The sequence below is a fragment of the Dermacentor albipictus genome, chromosome 1 (genome assembly GCF_038994185.2).
Source record: "Dermacentor albipictus isolate Rhodes 1998 colony chromosome 1, USDA_Dalb.pri_finalv2, whole genome shotgun sequence".
NCBI lineage: Eukaryota > Metazoa > Arthropoda > Arachnida > Ixodida > Ixodidae > Dermacentor > Dermacentor albipictus.
Window position 1 is genome coordinate 99,129,750 of NC_091821.1, and position 12,290 is coordinate 99,142,039.

Here is a 12,290-nt window from a genome sequence, read left to right on the forward strand (position 1 = left end):
AGAGTGTGGTGTCAAAGTAGTTTGCTTTCATGTTTGCAGTGCTACGTACCCTTTACAACAGGACATCACGACAAGCTCAGTGCACAGTCGCTGACGCATCACGCTGTTTCTGACGGATGGATGGATAGATGCTATGAGCGTCACCTTTGGAACGGGGTGCTGGGTTGCACCACCAAGCTCTTACTATTATACTGCCTAATGTCCTACCTAGGTTAAAAAAGAAAAAATAAACACTATGAACTCCCACAACCAAATATTCTGATACCGTATTGCGAACTTTGCTTTTGTACGTCTCCGTTTTTTTCTCGTCTCCCTACTTTCCTTCCATCAATCTTCCAATCGCCTCTTACTAATCTCTATTGCGGACATGTTTGTTTTCCACTGCTCTCGCAGAACCCTATGACAGGAGGCCTCAAGGAGGCAATGTTTCACAGACGGATGTTTCACACTGGCGCCACTTTGTGATGAAATTATACACGTATACAACAATACATCGATGTTTGTAGCTGTAGTTGTGTGTGATCTTACTCGCATTTTTTTTTTCGTCATGAAAAGACAAACGAAATGCGAGGCGCTATTATTACTTTATTACTACTTTTTTTTGTAGAGGGGTGGCAGCTCTGTTGAAAGTAGGCTTCTCCCCATAACGTTTAGTATTGCGGACGACAGTAAACCCCTCTTCAGCGTATCTGAAGGATATGTTTAGACACCTCTGAATATTTTTCGATATTCGCATATACAAGCTACTGGCTGTAAAACAAAGTTTGCAATCGAAGCCGCTATCTACAATACACCATGCGACACGGCAACAGAAACAATATGCTTTAGTGATAGGAGAAGTGCATTCGGAGCCGCAAGAACGTACTGTGCAGACTTGTCTATTATTGAAAAAAAGAAGGCCGGCCTACGTGAGCCTGCAGCCCATACTCTATCTGCCGGTAGGCATGTTTTGATTGATTGATTGATTGATTGATTGATTGATTGATTGATTGATTGATTGATTGATTGATTGATTGATTGATTGATTGATTGATTGATTGATTGATTGATTGATTGATTGATTGATTGATTGATTGATTGATTCGCGGGGTTTAACGTCTTGTAGCAGCACTAGCTCTGTTAGAGACGCCGTAGTAGAGGGCTCCGGATTACTTTAATTAAATGACCATCTGGTGTTCTTTAACGTATACGTTAATGTACGTACATAGGCACTATTGCATTTTGTTTACATCGAAATGGCGGCCGCCACGGCCATGATTCAAACCCTCGTTCTCGTGGTTAGCAGCAGGGCCGCGATCTCGAAGTGATGCCTTTTCGGATGCTATTCCTGTTGGCGCTTTTCGCGCTTCATCAGTGGTCGGGGCGACGTTCCGCCTGCGTTGTCGATGAGATTAACCGGCCGTGAACGGCGCGTGGCAAGAGTGACACAGAACCGAGCGGAATGCCTCACCACAAAATCGCGGCCCATGAACGCCATAGCCACTGAGCCACCGCACGTGTAGTTTTTTCTGAGACTGCAAAATAATTGTGCACATATGAGCTGCAGGCGCGGACGCATTGGTTTACTATACCATGTCTTTTTTTTTCCTTCACCTGCGCCAATTCTTTTAGGCGAAGCATTACATAGGAAGCTCTCACTAAGGTTCCACAATGCCATTTCAATTTTTCTGTTCACCTTAAGGAATCAGTTTTCTACTTGGAAATTTGGCAAAATAATGCTACTATCTTAAAATAGACCTAATAATTTCTATAAATAATGTCTACAATTATAATTGTGTGCGTACGTGCGTGCGTGCGTGCGTGCGTGTTCGTGCGTGTGCGTGTGTGCGTGTGTGTGTGTGAGTGAGTGAGTGAGTGAGTGAGTGAGTGAGTGAGTGAGTGAGTGAGTGAGTGAGTGAGTGAGTGAGTGAGTGAGTGAGTGAGTGAGTGAGTGAGTGAGTGAGTGAGTGAGTGAGTGAGTGAGTGAGTGAGTGAGTGAGTGAGTGAGTGAGTGAGTGAGTGAGTGAGTGAGTGAGTGAGTGAGTGAGTGAGTGAGTGAGTGAGTGAGTGAGTGAGTGAGTGAGTGAGTGAGTGAGTGAGTGAGTGAGTGAGTGAGTGAAAGAAACCGGCCAGTGCTTCAATGACAAGGCTAAACAGCACAATAATTAGTTGTGTTACCATGTGGTGACACAACTCTCTTGAGGAAAGAAAACACAAAAACCTGAATCATTTACAAACTTTTTGTGTGTATGATGATGAGCGCATGATGTACCTGATGCGCATAGCATGAACAGATGACCGTTTGTAATAAACGACAGTTGGAAGTAGCGCCAGTCCTGGCGTATGTGTTTCTTTGTCTGTGTCTTTAGCAGGTTTTTATGAAAACTGTCGGGAAGCTTTAGCTCGGGCGCTCCTAAGTACATGCAAAAGGAGAATTCGGTTTTCTCGGCAACCCACTGCGCCAAATTTGACGAGGTTTGTTGCAGTTACTAGTGACTGTTTGTTTCAAATTTTTATTTAGGTCGTCGATTTTTATTAAACATTGGGAAAAATCGTGAATTTTCAGAAAACAATATTTTCACGTTTACCACTCTGTAACTCAGCAATGAAAAATTATATCACAATTATGTGAATTGCAGATCATAGTACATATAAAGCGGACAAAATTTATATGTTACACGTGAGTCCAAAAAAAATTAGTAATATGAAAATACAGCTTTTGGAGAACCCTTGTGCACAACGTAACGAATTCACGTAAGATATAAATAGACACATGGAATTTGTCCGCTTTGAGTGATCTAACGGATGCCGTTTACAGAACCGCGATATCTGTTCTTGATGCAGAGCAATAAACTTTTTTAACATTGTGCTTCTATTTCTATTTTTAACACTCTCGAATTATAGAAAACTTGTTTAACAATATTCAGGCTCTAAATCTAAATTGCGCTTCCAACAGTTACCAGAATTTCACTTTCTCTCTCAAATGGATGGATGGATACAACTTTCTTGTACGTCCGGCAAGGTTTAACGCGACCCGGGCTCAGGTCTCCCATGGAGGAACGTCAAGGCCCTGCCTCAACGCCGCCTCACGGGCTTGCTGGACTGCCCACGTCTGGATTCCGAGGTCTGCGCTGCGCAGAGCGGCGGCCCACCTCGACGACAGGGTCTCCGGAGTAACTGCCATCCCTCCTATAACTACATTGCACTCCCACAGCATGTGTTTGAGTGTTGCTGGTCCTTCCTGGCACAATTTGCACGTGTCGTCCTGATGCTTATCTGGGAAGATGCGTTTGAGACGGAATGGATTAGGGAACGTGTTTGTCTGGAGTTGTCGCCAGGCGACGGCCTGCCTCCTGTTCAATTTGGGACTCGGCGGGGGGTATATCCTTCTGGCATTCAAATATGCACTGGTGATGTCGTTGTATCTTGTGAGCCTGTCCCGTTCTGCTCGAGAAGCGTTCGCTATCGTGCGAGAGGCGTTTCCCTGTTCGGCGCGGCGGGTCATGTCTCGCGCCGTCCGGTGCGCCGTCTCGTTTAGGTTCGGGAGCGCGTCGCCTTCCGTGGTGACGTGCGCGGGGAACCATATGATCCTCGAGCTCGCGGTTTTGGATCTGCCCGCTTTGGCCAGAATGGACATGGCTTCCTTGGAAATTCGACCTTTGGCATAATTCTTTACTGCCGTTTGCGAGTCACTTAGTACGACTTCGCATTCCTGTTCTGTGAGGGCTAGCGCAATCGCTACTTCCTCCGCTATTTCTGAGTGTTTGGTGTATACACTACATGTGGTTCTGATTTTTGATTCTGCGTCTATGACTACGGCGGCGTATGTTTGGCCGTTCGCATATTCGGCTGCGTCGACAAAGCGCGCGTTTCTGTCCCTGCCGAATGAACGGAGCAGAGCCTCGGCTCTTGCCTTTCGTCTACCTCGGTTGTAATCGGGGTGCACGTTTCTTGGGATGGTTGCCACCGTAATGGTCTCTCTGATTTTGTTGGGGATTTGCATTTTCTGGTCGTGCTGGTTGTGGTACGTTATGCCGAGCGTGTTCATAATGTGTCTTCCCGTCGTGGTGGTCGACAGGCGTTCGAGCTGCGAGATGCGTTGTGCTTCGGCTATTTCTTCTATGGTGTTGTATATGCCCAGCTGAGTCAGGAGCTCGGTGCTCGTCGATTCCGGTAGGCCCAGGGCTATCTTGTACGTTTTCCTTATGAGCGTGTTAATCTTGTTCTTTTCCGCGACGTACCAGTTGTGGTAGGCGGCTACATAGGCGATGTGGCTGACAACGAATGAGTGGATCAGTCGAATGACGTTGTCTTCCTTCATGCCCGCGTGTCTATTGGTTATTCTCTTTATGAGTCTCGTGGCGCTGATGACTTTGCCTTCGATCTTCCTCACGGTTTCACCGTTAGCTCCGTTGGCCTCAATGATCATTCCGAGGATTTTGATCTTGTTCACTTTGGGGATTGCGTTTCCGTCTTGGGTGTACAGGCGGATTTCCTCGTACTCCCGGGGTCCTGTGTAGCTCTTTGGTGGCATGCCTCTGCGCGTGGGCCGGTAAAGGAGTAGTTCGGACTTGCTCGGGGAGCATTTGAGGCCCGTTCCTTGGAGGTACTCTTCCACTTTGTTAATGGCCGTTTGTAGTGCGTGTTCAATTTGCCCATCACTGCCGCGGTCTGCCCATATCGTTATATCGTCTGCATATATAGCGTGATGGATTCCTTCGATTTCGCGTAGTTTGCTGGGGAGACCCAGCATGACTAAGTTGAAAAGGAGCGGAGATATAACTGAGCCCTGGGGGGTACCTGCACTTCCCTGGGCTCGTTCTTCGGACTCGAGGTCGCCAACCGTAAGGGTGGCTTTGCGACCGTTCAGAAAGTCCCTCACGTAGTTGTAGGACCTTTCCCCCAGGTTCAGATTAGACACTTGTTTAAGGATCGACTCGTGAGCGACGTTGTCGAATGCTTTCTCCAGGTCTAGTCCTAGGATGGCTCTGGTGTTTCTTGTCTTGTCGTCAAGGATCTGGTTCTTTAGTTGTAACATGACGTCCTGCGTGGACAGGCGGGATCGGAAGCCTATCATGGTGTGGGGGTAGGCTTCCGTCTCTTCTAGATGGCTGTTGATACGGTTCAGGAAGGCGTGTTCCAAGACCTTACCCACGCACGACGTGAGAGAGATTGGGCGTAGGTTCTCCAAACTCAACGGCTTTCCGTGCTTGGGTATGAGGATAGCCTTGGACCTCTTCCACTGCTCCGGGATGCGGCCTTCTCTCCAGCACTTGTTCATATAGCCCGTGAGTTTGGTAACAGATTTGTCGTCCAGGTTTTTGAGCGTTTTGTTGTTAACCCTGTCCGGTCCTGGGGCTGACTTGCTGTTGAGTCCTTGGAGTGCCGTTCTGATTTCCGCCTCACTGAAGTCTTCATCTAACTTGGGACAAGGACTGCCAGTGTACCGGCCGTGCTCGACCGTCGGTCGTTGCGGGAGGTATTTGTCGCAGAGTTTCATGACGATTTGCTTCTCGCTCGCCACCCCTTTTTCTTTGTGCAGAAGTCTCTGCATGTCGGCTCTTTGCTTGGATTTGCACTGGGTTTCGCCCAGTAGGTGCCTCAGCAGTCGCCACGTATTTCCGTTGTGGAGTTGGCCATCCGCGGCATTGCAGACTTCGTCCCACTGTTGCTTGCTCAAGGTGTTGCAGTGCTCTTCGATTTGTTTGTTTAAGTCGGCTATCTTTTTTCTCAGCTTTCGATTGAACCGCTGGCCTTGCCATCGGGTTTTTATGGATTTCTTGGCTTCCCAGAGGTGGGCGAGGCGACTGTCCATCTTCTCCGTCAGGAAATCGGGAGTGATGGTTTGCGTGGCCTCCCCGACATCCCTGGTCAAGTCTGCGATCCATCTGTCAATGTCACCGATTGGCTCGTCGTCTTGCCTGATATCCCGGTGCTTGCGGAACTTGTCCCAGTCTGTCCATTTGAAGCTTTTGACTGGGAGGGTGGTTCCCGCTCGGGGGATCGTGATCTCGATGATCATGTGGTCGCTACCTAGGTCTTCTAGGGTGTTTCTCCAGGTAGCCCTCTCGATGTTTTTGACCATTAAGTCCGGTGTGGTATCTCTTGCAACCGAATTGCCCAGACGCGTTGGGGCGTTGGAATCCGTGATGAGCGTGTATCCCAAGTCTTGCGAGTCCTGCCATAACTGTTTGCCCTTGGTTGAGGTGTGGCCGTATCCCCAGGCATGGCACGGCGCGTTGAAATCCCCACCCACTATTAGCGGGTTCAGGCCGGCGAGCTCGGCTGCCTTTTTGAGCAGGGAGAGAAAACGCTGCCGTCTTTTGGATGGGCTACTGTATATGCTCAATATGAAGATGCTATTCTTTTGCGTTCTGTTAGGAATAATTTCTATCATTATATGCTCGGCCTGCGGGCCTGTAATCTCATGTTCAATGGGTACTAGACCCTTACCCTTTCTGATTAGTGTGGCAATGCCCCTATCGTTTTGGAATTTAGGGACGAGGGCGTGGTAGCCCGGGATGTTGGCCGACGCGCCCACGGTTTCTTGAAGCATTATCACATCGGGTTTGGGTTGGATGTTTCTTACGTATTGTTGTAGGACAGGTTTTTTCCCGGCTATACCTCTGCAGTTCCACTGCCAGACCAATAACTCTTTATCGTGTCTGGCCATCCTGGAGTCTTGAAGAAGAAGCTGTTGAAAAACTGGAGCGGTGCACGGGGGGCGGTGCCACCATGGGAACGTCTGAGATTACGGGATTTATATTATGAGTTCCCATGTTTGGCTGTGGTGATTGCGACAGAGACGGTGCCCACATCGCACATTCTTCGAGCTTGACCACCCTGGTTGTGAGGCCGGATATGGCGGAAGACAGATTGCCGATTGCACTTTGTAGTTCGGTAAGCATGGCTTTTATTTCCGATCTAGCCTGTTCGGCGCGGCTGATGTCTTGGCTTTGTACGGCTCGCTTTTTCGCGGGTGGGGTTGCTTTGTCCGGTTCCTCGCCATTGTTGCTCGGAGCAGGAGTACTGACGGGAGTGGGTATGGGGATTTGCGCGGGAGGCGCGACCTTTCTCAGTTCGCGTACCTCTTGGGTTAGCTGTTGTACAAGGCTCTTGAGCATGGCGTTCTCACGTTTTATTTCTGCAATTATCTCATTGTCTATGTTCTTTGTGACTTGCGGTTCTGAGGCAGTTACTCCGTATACCCCGCGCCTTGGCGCACCCTTGACCGCGTCTGCCCAGCTCACCTTTTCTGGGAGGGCCTGGATGGATCTGGACCTGGCTCGGCCCGGTCCTGGGGTGCGACTGCGAGCTCTGCTCCTCGACTGGCTGTGCTGGCGGGAACGAGGGGTCCCGGTAGCCGACGTCGATCTGGACCTGGCCCGGCCTCTGGATCTGGATCTTGGCTTTTGCAGGGCGGGGGCTTGATCTTCTCCGGATTCCTTGACCGCCTCGAGCTCTGCTTCCGCTTCGGCTCTTTTCCTTTCCCATCTTCGTTTCTTAACTATATACGGGGTCTTGAATTTTGCTCGGCAGGATTTGTCTGCCGTAGGGTATTTCCCTCCGCATAAGCGGCAGTTTGGCGTGCACTGGTGATTGGGGTCTGGGTTCTTGGCACCGCAGCCCCTGCAGATCTTGTCCTGGGGATTTGGGCAGACGTCCATAGGGTGCCCCAGTCTACCGCATTGGTGACAGATGTCGACCTGCTTCCTGTACAGCGAACAGCGAAGCAGAGTGCCTCCATACCTGACGAGAGTGGGCACTTTTAGGCCTTCGAAGGCGATGATGACTGTGGTCGTGTTGCTAAGACGCTTGGCTGCCAGGGCTGTCGGGTTCCTGTCGTTCACGATCTTGGAGTTAATTGTCCTGGAGTCTTCTTCGAGTGGTATGCCTCGGATGACCCCCTTGGCCGTATGATCGGGCGCCGTTTCATAGGCGTTGACCTCGTATTGGCGGTCGCCGATCCTGATGACCTCGAGCTTCCTGTATTTTTCTGCGTTGGTGCTGCTGGGTGTGCTGATAACGACGATATTTTGGTGGGTGTTGGGGCAGACGGTGTCTTCGCTGGCGTCTTGATCGGACACTCCTGCAGCCCGGTATATAGCTGACGCAATCCTGACTGCGCCAATCGTTGCGGTGTTGAGGCCGCCCTTGGGTCTAACGACGATCTTGATGTCGTTCCTCCGGAGAGCCGGCATTCTGCTGGCCTTGAGTATTTGTTGTTTTACGTTCCGTGAGCGTCGTGGCGTTTGTCGACCGTCTCCCTCGCCGGTGCGGGAGTAGGCTTCGTTCTTAGGTCTATCCCGCGATGCGCTGGGGCCGGACCGGCTTTTGGAGCCGATCACGCACCAGCCGGCATCTTCACCGAATTCCTCAGGAGACATCTCCTGTACGTCGACCTGGACCTCCATGCTTGGCGAAAAGTGATTCTTAGGGCTTGGGTATTGTTAGGCCTGGCGGGCGGTAGCTCGCCTAGGCTTGCCTCCAGGCGTGCCCAGCGTCTGAACGCGGCGTCGGCGTTGCTCGGGCGGCGGAAGTGCTTTCTAAAGTAGCCAAACAACGTTTCCCACCTAGAAACTTGATACCAGCACGCTCCTGGCAGCTTGCTGCATTCGAAAATTGCTGAGCTAGAAAAATAGCGTTCTGGCTCGCAGTCACTTCGTCGTCGTCCTCCACCTTCTCTCTCAAATGTGACGAATTTCATCAAAATCTGTCCAGGGGTTATCTCAGAAAAGCGTTTCTGTGTGTTACATGTGTTTGAATAGGCCGCGTCGGAGTTGGACCCGAGCTAAAGCTTCCTCTTAAGAGCGAGGAAAGGTTAGGATATATTTCAATTTGGTTTTTAAAAACGGCCGTCGACATGGCTGCCACGCCTGTCACCAAAGACATCAACGTGGTGCGGTGAGAAACCATCAAAGTAGGCCAGCTTTCGCGACGATGTTCAGCGAGCAATGTTCAGCTGGCATCACTAGCAGAGATTGCACATGTGCACGCGAGGAAGCAGGCGACAGCAGGGATGCGCGAGCGAGCTCGATCCAAAGCTACCTTCATTTCTTCCCGATCCCTTCAACCAGGAGTGTTAATCTGAGCATTGTCGCATTCCGCCATATTCCGCGGCCTCTGAGATGGGTTCAAAACGCCAACTTGGCCCAACTTGGCAGAATTCGACAATGCGGAGGAATTTGAAAGTGTATTTGATATCGCATTTGACAGTGCATTTGACAGTGTAAATGACATTGACTGAATATCCGCTGTAGCTTCGAACGTGAAACGACCCTCCTGCCTGCTCTCTCTCTTCACAGTGGCTCTTCGTATCCAATCATATGTCGCGTAGAATCGAATGCACTTAAAGGGAAGCTAACACAAAGAAGAAAAAAATAGAAACAAAAGAAACAAAAGCTCCATCATGTATATTTCCAGCCTTTCGTCCATCTTGTAAATGTTGTGAGAAACATAAAACTAAAGGTTTCTCCTCCTCATCATCAGCATCAACAATTGGCATACCAGAGCAAGATTTATTATAAGTTGCTTAAGTCTTATGAGTTAAATTACGCACTGGGTTATGCAGCTGTAATATTTTTAAGAATTCTAGAACAGATTCAAAGAAGACAGGTACTAACACAGCAAGCTGGCGAGTTGGTGACTGAACATGTTCCTAGTGGAGTGCAGCGCAACCCGGACGAAAGACAAAAGGAAGTGGACGATACGAGCGCAGACTAAGAACTAGTTTATTTTTCGAAACAAGTGATTCAATATACAGAGATCATGTGATGAAGAGGTGCATACAAGTGGTGAAAGGGTGTCAGCCTATCTTGCCATTCAAAAACTTCGTTTCTTTGCTCTCTCTCTCTCTCTCTCTCTCTCTCTCTCTCTCTCTCTCTCTCTCGTTTTTTCATCATGTAGAGAGATAGAAGTCTGACTGACGCACGCGTTTGAGTTGGCATGCATGAAGTAGGCTTCCACAATCTCGCGGTTGATTTGATTTCCATTTTTATACAGTATTTTGGTTTTTTCAAACAAAGGTTGCATGGACAATTTCGAGAATGCGCGGCCAGGTACGAGCCTGTTGAATTCCTGATCGCACCTTGGTACTCCCTAAGGCGAATGTTAAGGCAGTGTCCCGCCTGCCCAAAGTACTTTTTGCCACACGAAAGTGGAGTAACGTACAACCCTCCCACCGAGCGTGCCACGAGCTGCCCCGTGTGTTGGATAGGGCAAATTGCCTTGAACGCCTGCTTAGGTCTATTGACGCTATTGCAAATCTTGTTTTAGCTGAAAAGACGACTTGAACACAATGTTTCATGGCTGCCTGTTTTTAAAGCATGCCCCATCTGATGAACATAAGGGATGACTGCAAACTTTTTTACCGTTTAAATCTGTTTCTGGGGTGCTTCCCCTTTCCTTATTTTCTTCACTAGGCCTTCACATATTGATACGACAATGGATTCTCTAGACGATTAAGCTGTTGCGAAAAGCTGAGATTGGCGAGGTGGTGGCATGACTTTCTAAGCGCAGAACCTCAATGAGACAGGTACACTGGAGGATGGAGAGTTGAAGTGATCAGCAGTGGTCGAACAACGGATGTGTTGAGCTAAAGCCAACGTTGGCCCCATGCGAGATCCCTTGTTCGGCCAATGTGTAACAGATTCGGATTTCTTTAGTGACAACTGAGAAGCAGACACAACTTTGGCCATTTCGCTAGGTAGATCCCATTTTCTTTAGCATTCTGTTGCACATGGTGGTGTTGGTCAATAGTATGTATGACGTTACTTCTGCACGTTGCGCATGGTGTGCCACGCTCAACTCATATACTTCTGCTTGACTCCTCGATTCTTGTTCATCAGTAAATGACTTGTGACCGTGGTGCGATTTCTCACAACTATATTTTCGAGACGAAAAAAAGAAAGAAAGGCAGAGTTAAGCGAGAAGCAACGGATTCGTCGCGTAGACGAATCCGTTGCTTATTAGCATTATTGCTAATAAGTTGAATAGTTTCATTATTCCTTTTCATCCAGCACAAGAGCCGTGGTGCAACATGTGGCGAGAGACAAGCGGACGCTTTCACTGTAGATGCATATTGCTTTAGACCCGTCAGAGTCTGCCAATCAAGAATCGTTATAACCTCCGAAGCGCATTGCGAATATGGTCACTGACTGCTTGATTCTAGCTCAGCTTCCACAGCTCTGCATGACTTCAGCGAGACGGAGCATATGGCAGCGTATCGAGAGCGACACATAGCGATGCTCCCAGCGTTGTCGGCAGTTCTCCCGCTCTGGCGTGCGTTGCAGACGATAACGCCACACCGAGGTAGTTGCCGTGGCACCGAGAACTTTGTGGTGGCGCACTCGAGTGATTCATGCAGCGGACAAAGCCGTCTCGCCTCGGTCTGGCGTCAAGGGGCGATGAAGCGATAGAGAGCGCCGCACGCGCCGAGGCGAAAGTGCCGCAGCCGCGCGCCGTTCGCGCGCGCTTTCGCTTCGAGGCGCCGATCGGCCGATTCGGCGAACGGGGTCATGGCGCGCTGCGAGGGCAGAAAGAGGGCATTCGCTTCACGGCCTCTCGGATTATGCGGACGCCGAAATTCCGTCCATGAATTCAGCCCGGCGTACACTCTATAGGGGGAGTCAACGCAGTCATCGTTGCAGCCTTCGGTCGCCATCTTCTGCCGAGCCTCGAACTCGAGCGCGCCATCAAAAACGCATTAAATGTGCGCTAATCCATCGCTCCCTGCCCGAGAGAGCACCGGACGCAGTTGCGCGGCTAAAAAGGCGGCCAAGCGGGGAAAGCGGAGGTGCGCATCTGCCGCGCGTAATAACGGAAGAGTTACGAACGCCATAATGACTGAAAAGCCGACGTATAACGGCCGCCCACCTCCGTATAGTATCTGGCCAAACGCAGCGAGGGCTCACCCAGTTCGCGGTGAGGAGTGCGAGGGCTCTGTAGGATTGGCATTCGTCGCGCAGGGCATCAGGCGAAAGCCATCTCTGACAGTTTCGTGTGGTCATGCCAGCGACAATAGAGGGATTAAGGAATGGTTGTTCCAAGGAAATACAGCCTACGGCACATTCTTGCCTGTGTGCGTGTGTGTAGAGCTTGCGGTTCTTACGTGCTGGCTTTGTCCCACGCCTACAAAGATTCATTTGATCGGAAAGCGAAGGCTATGCGGCTTGCAATATGTAGCCTTTTATGACAACACTCTTCAAGACACATTAGACACAACGCACTATGTAGCGCTATAGATATCATTGAGGGCGTACACAAGTGTGCGCGAACCTTACGGCTCAAGCAAAATTACAACTATGGCCTAC

General features: G+C 49.7%; 1 protein-coding gene across 1 annotated transcript in view; it reads right to left on the reverse strand.

The window, feature by feature from the left end:
• LOC135917529 (uncharacterized) overlaps positions 1-12,290 on the reverse strand; it is a 118,424-nt gene that overhangs the window by 9,599 nt on the left and 96,535 nt on the right. The window lies entirely within an intron of this gene.